General features: G+C 40.8%; 1 protein-coding gene across 3 annotated transcripts in view; it reads right to left on the bottom strand.

The window, feature by feature from the left end:
* The window catches only part of ADK (adenosine kinase), a 586,810-nt gene that overhangs the window by 333,642 nt on the left and 234,796 nt on the right, over positions 1-18,372 (bottom strand). The window lies entirely within an intron of this gene.

Below are 18,372 nucleotides of genomic sequence, written 5' to 3'. Positions count from 1 at the left end.
TATAACTAGAATTTGAGTAATCAATACATTCAGTGATTTTAAAATACTGACTGTTACTCAGGATTCTTTCAACTACAAAAGAAGAGTTTCTTTGAAAGACTGCCAAAATACTTTTATAGCTGATATGCAACTGTTACATTAACCTGCTAAATGTTTGTAGAAATACTAATGACTAAAGCAAGGAATATCAGAAACAGCGAATAAAAGAACAAACAGCTGCCAGCACTTAGCATTCCATTCTGCTGTGATAACTAATATGATTGGCAAAGGAAGTTACACCCACTTTATAATAGCAATACTACATTTGGCAAGAAATTCTAAACAGAAATGTTCCAGCACTGTATCTTCCAAGAGGTATTGTATAATTAAAAAGATCAGACCTAAATAAATTATTAATTTAATTGTAATAATGGAAATTACTAATATTTTGTATTATAGGTACATCTATAGAATATCTTTCTCTAAATGTTAATACTACACAGTTTGGTGCAACTGTTCCTAAACTAAAATGCCCAATGAGTAAATCTGAAAGGGGTTAGAAAATATTTAGGCACATATGGTATATATGAATCTCTTCCAGCTGATCTGGTGCTGTCCATTTTACTGAAAAAAAGGCATTCTAACACTCTGGCAGCAAAATAATCCTGTATAAGGCACACATCTCCACTCCACTCTGCATGGTTAGAACAATTAAAAAAATAATTTAATAGGGGAAGCTGTGACCTAACTCCCCTGAATATCAAGAGAAATTACTATGTTTACTTGTGTCATCACTGCACACGTGTATGGCCATATTCTTTAATACTGCCTCAAAATTTTGAGAAATAACTTCCCTGTGTAATACTTACATCCAAATTTCTAAAGGACAGATTAAGAAAGAGTTTCTCTTTAAGAGACCCAAATTGTTGAAGAATGGATCATGCTTATGCAGGAAACTGACACCAAGTGGTAAGTAAGTTCTGTTCTACCTCCAGTCTCATCTCTAAGGCTGTGCATGATGAGGCAGTAGAGGGAGATATTAAAATACAGATTACAAGTTTCATTTAGGGCTGCAACTTCTTCAGCTTTGTTCTAGGATGTATATCATAATTATACCTAGATTTAGTAGCACCATTTCAGGAAAAAATAATTATGGCTATTGCATTAAAAATATAGTAGTAATAAATACCTAACTACTTCTAAAAATTTCCTTCCTGGCTTTTAAGTTTCAAAGACCAATGGGACCTCGATTCCCAAGTCACTTTTGGAAATGTTACCCCTCCCCCTATTTTTACTCTCCTTTATGTCTTATAAATTACATACTGTCATATTTTTAGGATATGTACATGTGTAAGAATACTTGCATCCTACATTAAATTTTTGTTCCCTTTGTTATTTATGCATTTACACTTCCTTTCCTTAAGGCACTTATTTTGCAAATATCAATTATTTATTTTAACACTCTGAAACTAGAACAATTATTTTAAAATAATGGAGTGCAGAACACTTAGAACATTCTTCCTAATGCTTAATAACTAATGTCCTTACAGGATGCAAGAGCAGACTGCAGAATTGAAAACCTAGACCCCTAGCATACATTACACATAAGATTCAGTTAAGCTGTTAACTGTGCCATATATAGAAACCAGCAGTGGCAACGCATAGGGGGTGCATGGGGGCACCCCCATGAGAGTGCTGGTGCACCCCCTGAAAGGCCGCACTCCCCGCTTAGGCGACGGGCAGGAGAGGCAGGCAGGATCACCGGTGCCCCACCCTGTGAGCACTGGCCGGGGAGTGGGAGAACTGGATGAAGCACCATGGCCACTTCCCAGGCAGCATGATCAGCTGTGGGGGGACCCCCACCCCTCGAGTCACTGAGGTTGGCTGCTGGGGGGGCACATGGCCCCCCTGACTAAGGTGGCATCAGTCACCCATGGTAACCAGGGACCTGGGTTTTCTGTTTCCCATGGAAAAAACATGGATTTCCCCCCTTACCCAAGTAAAAAGTAGATTTCTCACTTTGGCAGAGAAACCTGTGGATTTTGCAGTTTTGCAACAAGCTCCCTGCAGGCTAGCAGAGTTCCAGTCTGCTGGGAGCTGAGAGGGATTGGGAGGAGGGCAGTCTTCTGTTAATTCCTTATTTGAACACCAGCAATTTGACTTGCTTTCTATGTGCTGCACTAAACCTCCTATACTGAGGCCACTCAGAAATTCCATTCTTTTTCTCCTTCAGCTCTCTGCTTTTCTTTATACAGTTAACCATCCCTTCCTCTTGTTTTTGTATCCCCAACAGTTTCCACTATCCTGTCATTATGGTTTTAGCATCTATTTGTGCAGTGTTCACTGACTCATTCTCCACACCTCTCTCTCTCTCTTTCTCTCTCTCTAAAAGAGTCATTGAAACTTTAGTTTTTACTGTTTCCTTTTACCAGTTATTCCTGGGTGACATACTTTATCAACTAGACTGAACTCAAATCTACCTTTTCAGCAGACTCCCTCATCCGTTTTCTCCCTTGGCATATCTGACATTTTAAAATGAATGTTCCACTGGAAGCTCAAACAAAATACGTTCGCCCAACTGATAAATGTTCCCTTTCTCCTTTCTCTTCATTATTACTATTTGCACTTCCATCACCTTTGTAACTTTGGTATCACTCTTAACTTCTGTCTCTTTGGCTCATTCCATGTAGGCTGCTGCTAAATCTTGTTTTCTTCCTCAGGTATCTCTATAATTTATTGTTTTTCCCTTCATTCCTACAGCTAAAATCTTTGAGGTTCATTCATTCCCAGTTTACTGTCTTATAAGCCATCCAAAACATAATCACATTCATCTTTCTTACACATCACTAACTACATCATCCTCCAAGTAATCTCCGTACTGGTTTGCTCTGGCGAACCAAGTGTACAAATCAAGTTTCTTCTCCAGACATTGCAGACCAGACATAATTCTGTCCTAGTCTGTGTTTTCTTTCTCTCCATTTTTCTTCCTATTCCCTTTGCTGCATCAACAAAGCATACTCATCCTCTTCTTTTGTATTCTATGCTCAGTTACGCTGATAACCTCTTCTCCAGTCTTCTCTACTTAAAAATTCACTTCCTGTGTGATAGACACAAAACTGATCAAATCATTAAGCTCAAAGGATCGTTGTCAGTGGCTCAAGGTCTACAGAGATATCAAATGAGACTTATTTGGGGTCTGTCCTGTGTTCAGTACTCTTTAACATTAATGAGTTGGAGAATGTGACTGAATGCACACTTAGAACATTTTTAGATGACACTAAACTGGACAGAGTTGCAAACACAGAAGGGTAGGCTTAGGACTCAGAGTGACACTGATATTTTTAGACTATTGCTCTTGTTTAATTGAATGAAATTCATTATGGACAAATGAAAAGTCCTATACTTAAGACAAAACAATCAAATGCACAAGTACAAATTAGGGAACTACAAGCCAGGCTACAGAACTACAGAAAAAGATACAGGAGTTATGGTGGACCGCACACTGAATGAATTAACAGAGAGCTATCATTGCAAAATGAGCCAATTACTGTACATGTTTGTGTTAACAGAAGTGTAACCTACAAGAAAATGGAAATGATTATTCCACTCTGTTCAGCATTGGTAAGGCTTCATCTGGAGTACCATATCCAGTTATGGGCACTGGGTTTCAAGAAAGGCTAGAAAAACTGAAAAGATTCCAGTGGAGAACAAGAAAAATTATTAGAGGTCTAGAAAACATGGCTTACAAAGAAAGGTTGGAGAACTGGGATTACATATTGTGGAGAAAAAAGACAGAGGACATTTTATTACAGACTTCATATATATGAAGAGTGGTTATAAGAAAGGATCATGACAGACTATCTTCTGAGGCCACACAGGACAGGACAGGAAGTATCTCTTAAATTTCAACATGGAAAATTTAGGTGAGCTTTTAGGAAAGACTTTCTAACAGTGCAGTTGTTTAAACAGTGGAACAGAGTACCCAAAGACATTGTGGAATCTCCAGCCTTGGATGCTGTTTAAGAGCAGGTTAGACAAAGCACTGGATGAGATGGTTTGAATAAGGATGATGCCATCTTAGGTGGCGATTGCATTTGATAAAACCCATCTTCTTCAAAGACTGATATTCTTTATTCTATCCCTAGCCTTTGCCAACTTAGATCACTATCTGATCCAAATGGCCTCATAATCTTACACCAAATACTACAAATCACTATTTATATTTGCTTTGCTTCCAAAAATGTAAAGTGATACATCATGGGACTGAAGATTTGTTGAAACCAAATTCCTTGAAAGTAGTAACATTCTGCTAGCAAAAACTATGATAAAAAGTAAATAAAAAGAACTTCAGTATTATGTAAATTACCAAAATTTAACTTCTGTTAAATAAAAATTACCAAATTTTTAGTATCTGATACAACAAGGACAAATGGAAAAATATTCAAAAAGCTAAACAAGAAGTTATTATAAATGTTGTAAATTATGTTCTAGTAGAGGGAAAACAGAATTTTATGATAAACACATTTTATAGAGCGAATTGGTATTAAACTCATTTATGAACAATTTTCTCTTACTTTCTAATATAGCTAAAAATACAGTAGCATACATGCATGAGCTTAATTTGATACTGACAATTTGAGTTTAGGATAAATTCTGATTGTGAGACCAGATATTAGACCACTGGTTCATTAAACCCTACCCCAGTACAGGTTCCTGACTAATCCAAATAAAAAGTTAGTAAAAGTTATAATACTTTGTCATTTCCTATTATGACTGAAAAGTAGGTCTCCATCGGCCAAGTGTAATTAGACAATTATACCAGATAAGCTCATTGGCTAATTCCTTGAGCTTTTCTTGATGTAAGAAACCAGACTTGAATGAAATATCTTCAGCAGTCAAGTAGTAACACACATTACCTTAGGAATTATCATTTATCACATCTGAAATATATGAGATTTCTGATTAAATGAGTAACTAAGAAGTATTTAATGAACAACAGTATTGACAAACAGAATTCTATTTAAAATACAGTACATTTAAAATAAGAGTCTATTGTATACTAGTAATATAGTAAGATCATTAAATTTCTAAAAAACAGTTAAATTGAAAATATATTTCTAAATTATTCAACTTTATGTTTTATTAGGGGTGCACCAATAGAGATTTTGGGCCGATACTGATAGCTGATTTTTAAGGAGGCATACCAATCCAATTTCCAATGCAGCTGCGTGCACCTGGTAAATCTATTGTGGTGAAAGAGGAGCGGGGAGGACAGGGGCATGGGAGGGGCAGATCAACACAGCTTGCAGTGAGGGAGGGAGTGGGACTGCCCTGTTGGGGTGGGGCAGGTGCGGGATGGAGGTGTGACTTGTCTGGAGGGTGGCGTTTCCCACTGCTGTGTGCTGCTGGTCCAGAAGTGGCTCGTCCAGCAGCTTCCACCACTGTTCCTGCTGCTTGCCCAGGAGGCCATGGGGGTGGGGGCATTTGCTCCCAGATCTGCACAAGATGGGGCAGGGTGAGTGAGCTGCAGCCGTGGGCTGGGGTTGGGGGCTGTGCTGCGCTCGAAGCAGGCATTGGCAGCACTTGGAGCACAGTCGGTGCAGCCTGCCTGGCCCCACGTAGATCCAGGGACACATGCCCCACCCCATGCCCTCCTAGATGAGCTGCTCCTGGACCAGTGGTATGCAGCAGCGGGAGTCACCGCTCCCCTCCCTGCATGCTCCGGACAAGCTGCAGCTCTGTCCTTCACCTGCTGAGCCCTGGCAAGGCAGCACCTACCCCAGCCCCAGCCCCACTCCTCCCTTACTGTGGGGGGTATTGATCTACCCCACCACACCCCTTCCCTTCCTCTCCGCTTTCATAACAGACTTACCAGCTGCACACAGCTCTCCATGCTGCCAGACTGTGCTCTTTGCTGCCCACATGCTCTGCTGCAGCTGCATACAGGCACAGGTATTTATCAGCCAAATTATCGGCCACATCATTACTAGTCACATCTATTGGCCAAATTATCATCCTGTGGGGGCCAGCTCTAGATTGTGACTGAGGGTAGCAGCCACAATGCTCCATACTGTGCACTGATTGAGAGATGCTTGGGGGTGGGGTATATGGCATGAGATATATAACAAGAGATATGGCACATAAAAGTTGCTGACCTGTGGTCCAAGAAGCCAGGACGGCATCCAGAGAAGCCCACTCCAGAGAACAGCCATGTGGGAGGGTAGGAGGACTGGGCTGCCCGAGACCCGATACCAGGGCTGGCAGTGACTCAGCCTGCCTTCCAGAGCCAGCTCACTACCCCCAGCTACTGCTGGTCAGTGGTGTAGGTGCAGGACTCCAAAGAGGTTCCAGGCCAGTCCCAGAAGGGTGCAGGAGCACTCAAAATGAGTGCTGCCCTGGGGGGAAGCCTACCAGCCTGCCAGGCCAAGACACTCTGGGCCCGGGTCCCACTGTTGGACAGCAGCATAGCCTTTGTGAGGATAGGCAGTCCCCTAAGCTTGGTACAAGTTGCAGAGAGGGCAATGTTCCACAGTCTTTCTTTACTATGCACATGAAAAGTTTGGCAGCTACAACATTTAGTTAAACCAAGAGCTGTCAGCTTTGTGTGCAGCATTCCTCCTGCTGCCCCAAGGCTTCTTGTTTGTTAAGCTGAGCCCCTATGGCTTCCCACCATCCTCCTCCCCACAATGTCATAACCACCTGGTGCAGCCAGGGTCTTTCCCCACTCTCTCAATGTTAACTGAGAAAAAAGTTCCAAGTTCTGGAAAGGGCAATGTTTCCACAGTTTTTGTTTAATGAACACACTAAAAGTTTATCCGCTTCAACATTTGATTAAGACAAGTCACATCTCTTCCTCATGCTGCGTTCCCCTGCAGCCCCAATGTGTGCCCTGGAGACTGTGCCCATCCAGTGTGATGCAGGGCCAGAAGAGCTTGGACCTGGAGGCCCATGGGCCCAGTGCCAGGGGAGGGGTACTTGAAGCCCTCTGATCATACCCATCTGGGAAGGGCTCCCAGTACACATAGGTGAGGAGCTACTCAGCCAGGGTTTCGCAGATCCAGATAGCATGCCAGAGCCACCAACATTGCTGGGGGGAGGAATTGCTGGGGGCATGCATGTACACACACCCCAACATCCCCCTCAAGGGTCTGGGGTGCGCGCGCGCACACACACACACACACACACACACAATGTGTTAGCAGCCATGTGCGGGATAGCCAACTGGTGGCTTATGGCCATGAGGGTGGATGCCATGATAAGCTGCTGCTGCATCAGCTCCAGGTGGGTGGCTATGATGTCCCGGCCAGCCAGCCAGGGGTGGCTTGGCCTTTTGGCTCTGCTCAGGAGTTTTTGGCAGCCTGGGGAGCCTGCAGAGCATGCTGAGGGGCATGTGAGAGTTCCCACTACCTGGTGGGCTTGGCACACTCCAAGTCCCTCTCCTCCCCAAGCACTAACATGTGTTCTGCTTGCTCCCAACCTAACCTTGAGTGCTTAGAAGAAATCTTGAAAGTTAAAGTGCTTCTGCTGCAGGCTTACTGAACACCTGTACTTAGCTGCAATCTTCAAAGTATCTATTTAGAGCTAAAAGTTACCATAATGCTTTTTGTCCAACTCATTCCAGCTAATAAAAATGGATACCATCACATCAGAGATGGAAGCAGAAGTAGAAGCATTTAATATGTCCAAGTTCAGGGAGTTTAAATTCAACATCTTAATCCCAGAATACTGAAAGTAAGTCTGGTACGGTTAAAATTAAAGATGGGACCATATGTCTGAAGAATAGCAAATGTAGGATCAGATACTATTGAATCTATCAGTCACATAAATGGACTTAGACATTTAAATGTGATTCTACTCCACCCTGCTCCAATCCAGGTTCAGCTGATGGTATGTTACAAAAGGGCTTCAAAAGGCAAGCCCTAGAAAGTACTCCCAAAACTGACTGAGGTGGTCAAAAAATAACCCTGGAACAGCAACTTCTCTGAAGTGCTTCCAGTTATCTGTGCATATTCAAGAATAGTTTATCAGAGCATTGCTTAGTCTTCCAGAATCCCAATGTGCTATACTATCTCCTCAACATTTTCTTCCTTGTGGGGAGGGGCAGAGGTTTCGGGAAAGAGTGCAGGGTGGAAAGCCAACAAGCATTCTTCTGTGCACTTGGCTTTCCTTAGTAATCTCCAGTATCTGAGAGCTGTGAGATTCCTTTAGCCCTTACATGACCCTCAGCCTCTGAAACAAGGACACCAGAGGCTACATGTACAGGAAGGTGCTCATTGGCAGTTCTCAGGACCAAACAACCTCTAACTAGAGAGCACACTGCTGCATGCTACTGCACTCTGATGAGGGCCAGGAGAACAGTCATTGTGGAGGATGCACGTATGTCCATGGCCTAAAGCATTCCCTACTTGAGGTGCTCCAAACTGGAGAAAAATCTGTAGTGTTCTGAATGTACATTTGTCCATGGCCTAAGCCCAGTTAGACACACAAAAGCTGAAACAGAATTTGACCCATAGTTCCTAAATTTAGGAAAGGGAAAAAGGGGAAAATGATCCAGGCCACCAGGCCCAAAATCTAACTTCAACAATATAACAATATAAAAGGTTTTAAGTACAAATTCTGAAGGAAGGAATAAAGACATGCAAGTAAACGGAAAATGGAATAAAATATAGCATGTCAGACTACTCTACTATCTTTCTCTGATAAGTAATTGATCTTGTAGAGAAATATAATGTGATAGATCCAATCCCTCTCGACTTCCACAAAACTTGATATACCATATGTGAAACTACTGGAAAACAACTAATCTCTTCCAACACATGTTGCTGGTGCTATCTACCTGAAGCTACTGCCTCATGACTAGCTTTTCACACATGGGATGCTAATGCAGTGAGGCTGGCCCCTTGCCCCTACCTGGCTAGTGCTGTGAAGTTATGGAATATGAGGGCAGCTCTCGGTGCCTCTGCCTGGCTGGTGCTGTACAATTAAGTTCACTGGGTGATAAGAGAGAAAATCCCAGAGGTAAGTAAAGAGCATGGGGACCTAGATAAGAGCTTAATAAGGAAAAGCAATAATAGAAGCCTTAGCAATGTTTGCAGGGAGTGAACAATCAGTTCAATACCTGAAATGTTTATATATTAATGCAAGAAGCATGAAGAACAAACAGGAAGAATTGAAGGTCCTAGTACAAACACAGAATTATGATGTAGTTGAGATTACAGAGATGTGGTAGGATGATTAGACGGCTATAGCTTGTTCAAGAACGGCAGGCAGGGAAATAAGAGGTGGTGTGATAATAGTAAGATATTACTATGGAGATGATATACATGTGTTCTAAGATCCAGTATGAAGTGGAAGACAGGCCTGTTGAAAGCCTCTGATAAAAGGTCAGAGGGGAAAGAAGTAGGAGGGAATGTCACAGTGGGTGTCTCCTATAAGCCACCAAATCAGGAGGTGGTGGCAAACAAGAATTTCTTTAAACAACTGACAGATGCTTCTAAATGGGAGGATTTGGACATGGAGGACTTCAATTATTGGGACACACCTACTAGGAGGGAAACACAACAATGCACAAGGAGTCTAGCAAATTCTTGGAATGCATTGTGGATAACTTCTTGATACAGATGGTAGAGGCCAAGTAGCAAGGGAGTTCTCCTTGACTTACTGCTCACAATCAGATCGGAACTAGTTATGAATGTGAAGCTGGAAGGCAACTTGGGTAACAGTGACCATGAAATGATAGAGTTTAAGATCCTAAGTTGGGGAAGGAAGGAAAGAAGCAGAATAAGAACACTGGACTTCAGAAAAGCAGACTTCAGCTAAGTCAGGGAGCTGGCAGCAGGATCTGCTAAAGAGGCAAGTTCCTGAGAGGGGAAAAGGAGTCCAGGAGGGTATATGGAAAAGCTATCCTGATGTGATGGAAGAATGGGAAGTGTAACAGGAAACCAGACTGGCTAGACAGCAATTTCTTCAAACAGTTAAAACTCAAAAAGGAATCCTATAAAAAGTGGAAACTTGGTTGTAGTACTACAGCATGCAGGGGAAAAATTAGGAAGGCCAACGCACATTTTGAGATGAAGCTGGCCAAGGACATAAAAGGCAATCAAAAGGGATTCTACAAGTCAGTAAAAAAAAAAGAAGCGGAAGCCAAAGCAGCTATAGATCCCTTATGGAATGTGGAAGTCAATCTAGTAATGGATGCTGCAGACAGATGAAGCATTTAATGCCTTTTTCACTTCAGTCTTTACAAATAGGGGCAGCTATCAGATGACAAATGTAGTTGAGAGCAAAAAAATGGAAGGATACAAAGAGCCAAGAGTTGGAGAAGAATAATTTAGGGATTACTTAGAGAAGCTAGATGCTTTAAAGTTGTTAGGACCAGATAGGATGCACTACAGAGTACTGAAGGAATTGACTGAGGTAATTTCAGAACCACTGGCTATCCTGTTTCAGGACTCATGGGAGAGGTACCAGGTGACTGGAAAAGGAAAAATATAGTGCCCATCTTTAAGAAAGGGAAGACAGGGGATCTGAGGAATTACAGACTAGTCAACCCAGCTTGAAACAGACTCCAAATTATTCAATCTTTACCTTGATAACAAAGACAATTTTTAGGTCTCATGTATAATTCTGCCATCTTGGATTTTCTTAGATAGTAACAGACAGGATCACAAAGAGATGCTGGCCACCCTTAGTTCTCATAGGGCTTACAAGTGCTTAGAACATCTTAAATATGAAGGTTACTAGGGGTGCACTGATAGAGATTTTGGGGTCTGATACTGATAGCCAATTTTAAGAAGGCATATCAGCCAATACCAATCCAATACACCAGCCCGGCAGCTTGAAGAGCAGTGTCCACCTGGTAAGCCTGGTGTGCTGGAAGGGGAGGAGGTAGGCAGATCAAGGACCCCATGTTGAGGAAGGAGTGGGGCTGGGGCTGAGGCAAGCACTGCCCAGCCAGGGCCAGGTGGGCACAGGACGGAGCTGCAGCTCGTCCACGGGGTGAGAGGAGGGGGGGCATCCCGCCATTGCGCACTGCTCATCCAGGAGCCACTCGTCCAGCGCTTGCCTGCTTGGCTGGTGGCTCCCACTGCTACCCCCACTGCTCGTCTGAGAGGGCATGGGGAGTAAGTACTCCCAGATGGGTGCAGGGCAGGCTAGGGTCAGGGCTGTGCCAAGCTCTTCCTGGCATGGAGGGCTGGGCCAGGCTACGTCAGTGCTGGGAGGGAAGCTGAGGGAGACTAAGGCGAATTTTGGGGTGGTTGCAGCCACCCCGCTCCATAGGCCTCTCCCAGCACCGTCACCACCTGGCCCGAGCACAGCCCAGCCCAGCCTGCCAAGAAGAGCCCGCTCTTCGCAGATCCGGGTGCACATGGCCCCCATGCCCTCCCAGACAAGCGGCAGAAGCAGCGCCGGATGAGCAGCTCCCAGACAAGCAACACAAGCTGCTCCCCCCATGCCCTCAAGATGAGCCATGGCTCTGTCCTGCACCCACCTGCCCTGGCTGGGCAGTACTTGCCCCAGCCCCAGCTGCTGCCCCAGCCCCACTCCTCCCTTGCCACAGGGGCATTAATCTGCCCCCCTGGTGCCCCTTCCCTCCCCACTCTCCTTCCACCACACCAGACTTACCAGCTCAGCTGGACACTGCTCTTCAAGCTGCAGGGCTACGCTTCTCACCACCTACATGCTGTGCTGTAGCTGCGCACATGCACAGGCCATTTATTAGCCAAATTATTGGCTATACTAGTCCGATTTCCGATATAGACAATTTTCTTTACATCAGTGCTGATTCAATACCAGACCAATCTATCGGTGCACCTCTAAAGGTCATGGTCACAAAATTCAATCTCTTTGTAAGAAAACATTCTTAAAATCACCAAACAATGGAATAGGCAAATATTTTTGTAACTAGTATTTATATAATTAAATCACTGACTCTTATGATACTGAAATGAAAAATCTGTTTTACATGATACCCACTGGGGAAATTGGAAATCTTGCAAGCAGTGTAATTTATTCAATTAGTAAAATGAAAAAATCCCACAATCAACAAACAAACAAGTTAATTAAGAATGTTATGGCTTAAATTTAAATCCACAAAAATTGGCAAATTTAGACAAAGATCTATCTACCCCTTTTATTAACATAATCACCAGATACATCTCTTAATATTTTTCTTTCATTTCACTCCAACCTAGTCTCCATGCCCTACAGTGTATGTTTTACAATGCAGTTTTCAATCAACTGATTTTATAACAATGAGCAGTAAGACATACAGTTGGATAAATATTTTAAAATACAGTTAAGATGAGTGTGTAATTACTACTAATTTATTTGTATCCAATTAGCAGGTTTTTCTATCAACGCATAAAGAGAAATTCATCATGTGTAGTAGCAGTTACTTTATACTACATTTAAATCACATCTATGTGCAAGAGAAAATAAAAGATATTTCTAACGTATATCATGAGATCTTTTTTATGTTGACAATGGAGGCATCCAAGTAAAAATCTGCTATGTTCCAACACTGGAGGACTGGAAAAGGGCCAAAGTGGTCCCTATTCTCAAGAAGGGGAATAGAGATGGATGTAATTTTCTTGTATTTTCTTGTATCGAAGGCCTTTGATATGGTATCTCATCCCATTCTCATAAATAAAGAGACTGTGACTTAGATGTTTACATAGTCCAGTGGGTGGCAAGTTGGCTTGGGGGTTGTACCCAGACAGTGGTAGTAGACAGGTTGGTATCAACCTGGAGGATGTGGGTAGTGGGTTCCCACAGGGCTTGGTCCTTGGACCTGTACTCTTCAATGTCTTCATCAGTGACTTGGATGTGGGTGTGAAGTGTACTCTGTCCAAGTTTGCAGATGATACTAAACTGTGGGGTGAAGTAAATACTCCGGAGGGTAGGGAACAATTGCAGGCAGACCTGGACAGATTGGAAAAATGGGCAGAACACAATAGGATGCAGTTCAACAAGGACACATGCAGAGTGCTGCACCAAGGGCATAAAAATATCTAGCACGCCTACTGGCTGGGAAACGACCCTTTCAGCAGCACAGAAGCAGAAAGGGATCTTGGAGTCATAGTGAACTCCAAGATGAACATGAGACATCAGTGTGACAAAATCATCAGCAAAGCTAACGGCAGTTTATCCCCTCTATGCGGCATTGGTCAGACCGCAGTTGGAGTACTGCATCCAGTTTTGGGCACTGTACTTCAAGAAGGATGTCGATAGACTCGAGAGGGTCCAGAGAAGGGCCACTCATATGGTTAGGTGCTTACAGGACAAGCCCTATGAAGAGAGACTGAGGGACCTGGACCTCTTCAGCCTCCACAAGAGAAGGCTGAGAGGTGATCTTGTGGCCACCTACAAATTCATTAGGGGGATGCAGCAAGGGATCAAAGATGCTCTGTTCACCAGGACTCCTCTTGGAGTAACAAGGAACAATGGTCACAAACTAACAGAGAGCAGATTTAGGCTAGACATCAGGAAAAACTTCTTCATGGTAAGGGTAGCCAAAATTTGGAATGGGCTTCCAAGGGTGGTGCTCCCCTACCTTGGGGCTCTTTAAGAGAAGGCTGGATAAGCATCTGGCTGGGGTCATCTGACCCCAGCACTCTTTCCTGCTCAGGCAGGGGGTTGGACTCGATGATCTGTTGAGGTCCCTTCTGACCCTAGCATCTCTGAATCTATGATAAGACAGATTCTGACTTTATATTGCAATATGTTAAATTTACCTCCTGCAAATGCTTTCAGTCTACTCACCTACCAAGTCACCCCATAACTATGTCATAAGGATTTTGGAAGTCTAATTAAGATCCTGACACAGTTCACTTTCCAGAAAATGCTGTAAAACCTAGTCCAATCATATTAAAACGAGTAGAGATGATGGAACTTAAAACCATACCAAATGATTTTTCAATTGATACTGACATTTTATAAATAAACGTCTTTATACCTTGAAACAGAGCACTTTAAAAAAGATCACCTGCTCCACACTCTTTTTTTTTTTAAATGCCATGATTTTAATATTAAGGTAAGAGATGTTTTTAAATTTATCAGGTCTATGATGACATTCAGAAATGTGTGGCATCTAAATTGTTCTTTATAGAGATCAAGTACCACCTTTTTATTTTCTTTAATTATAGTTATAGAAAAGTTTTAGAATGTTAACAACCCACAAGAATAAAACGTTTTAAAATAGGTATGGGTTTCTTTAAGAGAAAAGATACTTCTCTGCTAAATTCTAGTATAATAGTATACTTTGCTGTTTCTTAACTATTATTTTTGTCATCTACTACAAACAGAAATCATGGTCCTCAGGGTACCATATAAGGAGTCTATGACATAACTGTGTTAAAACAGTAACTGCACAAAAAACTAGATTTCTTGGCAAATGATACAGAAAAGGTTTGGATCACTACAACAAAAGGTCTTGCATATAAGCAGTTTATGCTCTAGCTTCTAGAAGCTCTGTCCTGTGTCTACATGTTTATTGCACTGAATTAAAACTTTTGACAGAGAGCTCCTAGATAATGCTGAAATACCTCCCATAATATATAATTCAAGATAGGGAAAAATGAATGTTTAGTGGATGCAGATAATATGCTACTTATTCTTGTTAAGTAAGAGCAGCCCTTCAATCAAATACTTCATTTGATAACATCCTTGAGGGAAATCTGTCAAAAAAAGGCAAATATTTAACACACAGGGCTCAAAAGTGAATACAAGCTTCAGGGAAAACTAAAGAGGAAAAGACCTATATTTAACTGCTACGAAGCCATTGGACAGTTATATTTCACTAGAACTGGTAACACTAGAAACAGCTTTTTCTGACAACTGACATTTTGTGCATCTGGTGATCCTATATCTCCACGTGAATTCCTGATAGTCACATTTTTCATCCTGAAGAGCAGGAAGAAAACAAATCACATCATTCCCTCCCCACAAATAGTTTCTTTCTACAACTCTCTAGTCTGAATGACAATAAAAAAATGTTTAACATTGGCACTTAATTCCAGAGTCAAGCATCTAGGTAAAACTGCTCCAGTTTTTCAATAGAACTAAACCATCCTAGTTTAATTTGAAGTTAGTAATAGATGCAGATGCTAAATATTTTCTATGTTAACCAGATGCTCGTGATGTCTTAAAATTGTGCTGCTTTTATCTAGATACTAGCAGTGTATGGAGATATTAGAAGACCACTCTACATGCAATTTCATGATTTCAAAATAAATCTTCATTCTAGTCTGAAAGAAGTAGAAAATTCTGAATTTTCCTGTGTTTTTGTTCCGTTTCTTTTTTTATTTCAACATAATTTTAGGGTTGATTGAAACTTTTCACATTTATTTCAATTTTTTATTTTTATTACATCATATATTTATATAATACAGAATTTTTAAAAATGAAAAATCATTTCCAAAAGGAAAAACTAATGGTTCATTCCCAAAATATCTGAAAAGGAGGCCTTGATATTTTTCAAATGGTTTCACTACTTTTTTCCTTTGAAACTAATTTTAGCAAACTCAACATAATTTCATAATGTTTTTAATAGAAATGAATTCTGCAAAAAAAAAAAAAAGGTTCCATTGACAATTTTCCAGATAACTTAAGTCAGCTGTTAACTATATATATATATATATATACATATATATATATAGGCCTAATTTTAGTCGCCCAGATTCAAAATGTACTAGAAGAACACATTAAAGATTGTATTCTAAAATATGTATTCTTTATGTGTACTGCATTTTATAGAACATTTGCCAGTTTCACAGCCTAATATTAACAGTGGGTTTTATAATTCTGGATTCTTTGGAAATGGTTGTGGTGCACACTGCATTTTTCCATCTATATTTAGAACAATGGTTGTGACTTCTCTGATGAGGACCTCAAACCTCTCCTTTAAGCATTATAAGCAGAGGTAACATATCAATCACAAGAGTTGTTACTTTCATAACTACTACAAAATATTTCCAACAGGAAAAAGGGTCTATTTAGATGTCTAGTATCAGCAGGTTTATCTTGAAATGATAGTATATTCTGTGGTACCCTCAAAAAGCTAAACAACAACATACAGCATTTTATAAATATTTTACTTTACATTTCTATTGTGATGGACTATACTGGGGTATACTTTCTTATTTTACTCATTTGCTATTATACACAATTCAACATATCCAATAGTCATTAAAATTCAGAAAATAGGTAACATTATGTGATTTAGGGGACAATATTTTATCTTCTGAAATTATTCCATCTTCTTAGAAAGCAATGAAGCCTATAGAGAAATTCTGAAGTCAGTTTTGCTTTAAAGAAATGAGAACCAAGGAGTTACATTACCTTCTTATTTTTATGGAAATAATAGAAACAAAATGGTATCTGCATAATTTATAGCATTTAGAAATTTAAGTAACATTAGATAATTACAATTTTAAATGCCACTGGAAATGTCAAATCTTTTGAGACTATTTCCTTCTGGTTCCTATCCTTGGAAGCTTATACCATGTAGAGGCACGCTGAATTCAAAACTCATATGCCCGAAGTCATATGAAAATCAACTAATAAAAAAAGACCCAGAAACCTAACTGTATTTAATTCCTTTTGTGCTCCAACTATGAGGATATATCTTCCCTTACTATTCACTCTTTATATTTTTAATTTTTAAAATTGAAGCACATAGGCTAAGTACAGACAGTCAAAAAGCCTGAGACTGAATTGATTCAATCTTTGCAGGTCAGTCTAAGCTGAATAGATTGAACTGATAAGTAAGACATTCACTTTTGATTCTGGAAATGCAGCCACATGCCTGCAGTGGGCCAGGCCAGGAGCCAGGGGGACTATTTGTCGTCCACTTTGCAGCATTATATGCTCCGGAATCTTGGGGCCACCCATGGTTAGGTGGCCGATGGTTAAAACGGCATCCAGAGCTGTAGTTGGCTGCTCCGGAGAGGTGTTCCAGTTCTTATCAAAAAAATCTAGAACACATCTCTTACTTGGCTGGAGCAATCAGCTTGGGTCAAGGCTAGTCCACCCACCCTGCGAGGGGGAGTTAGCTGGGGAGATGCAAAGCATCCTGGAATGCTGGGGGACTGTGAGTTAACTTGAAACTGGAGGGACAGAAGATCAACAAACTAATTTAGCCTAAATCAGATAAGTCTGATGCTACATCCATCCAGGTTTAACTTAAATCAGTTTCTGCCATTTTGAACGTGGTTTATGTGCACTGAACTTCTGTTGTGTTACAGATTTGAACCAGTTTCAATCACATATACTAGTTTATATACAATTTCTGTCCCTAGCCATAGAGCCTAAGAGAAGGAAAAAAAGTTAACTTTTCTTGACAAGATCTTCACGGTTGATCAGGCTCCCTATCATTATCAGCAGTTTAAAGAGTTACTTGGCAAAACATCTGCGGTTTTGGATTTTCTATATTACATGAAAGAAGGAAGATGAAAAAAGAAGACTTGCATAATCCAACATTCAATGCAAGGACAAGAAGACTGCACTGCCTATTAATGAAGTTTTTATTCATTAATAACATTTAGCTCACTGCAGACTCAATCTCTGATATTATGAAAAATTAATCTGGTGTCACACAAAGTTTTAAATAATTCTCCCCAACACCATAATACTTGATTCTACTTGAGTTGAACAGTAGCTGAAAGAAAACCAAAAAGAACAGATCTGTCTGACCTCATTTCTAGCAAGGATAAAATTTTGATTTATTTTAAAAGCTATTAATATGTGAATATTGTAATCAAACTGTTCTAAAATAATATAATCATCATCATAATAATTCCAAACATTCAGGAACACCTATTGGAACAGTTCAAGAAATAGTCAAGGGAGATGGTATCACCTGAGCTTCACCTTTCAAATGGTTTTAAGCTTGTAATGCTTATCATCCTAAAAGAGTAGATCTGCAGAAGCAACATATTTTAAGATCTAGAGTTACCAAGAAATAAACTTTTCATGTGCAGTGTGACAGAAGAAAGGACAAATGATTAAATACATTTCAAGGCAGAACAAGATTTCAATTTCAAGATATCAAAAATTACTATAAAAATTATTAGAGGCCAATGACATGTCCTAAAATGACATGGCAATTCCAGCAAACCTAGAGTAGGATCTCTCTTCCTTCTGAGGTATCTGATTCTATGTAACCACTAGAAGCTAAACAATTAAATCTTCATTCCCTCTGTGAGTGCTGGGATGTCAGTGTTTTGACACGGAACATTTAAATGATGGTTTTGGAAAATGCTCAATATATACAAACTTTAGAATCATAGGATCATAGAAAATTAGGGTTGTAAGGGACCTCAGGAAGTCATCTAGTCCAACCCCCTACTCAAAGCAGGACCATTCCCAACTAGATCATTCCAGCCAGGGCTT

This window comes from Alligator mississippiensis, chromosome 6 (assembly GCF_030867095.1).
Source record: "Alligator mississippiensis isolate rAllMis1 chromosome 6, rAllMis1, whole genome shotgun sequence".
NCBI classification, from domain to species: domain Eukaryota; kingdom Metazoa; phylum Chordata; order Crocodylia; family Alligatoridae; genus Alligator; species Alligator mississippiensis.
Note: the sequence above shows the minus strand (reverse complement) of the source record. Positions and strands in the feature narration are given on the sequence as shown.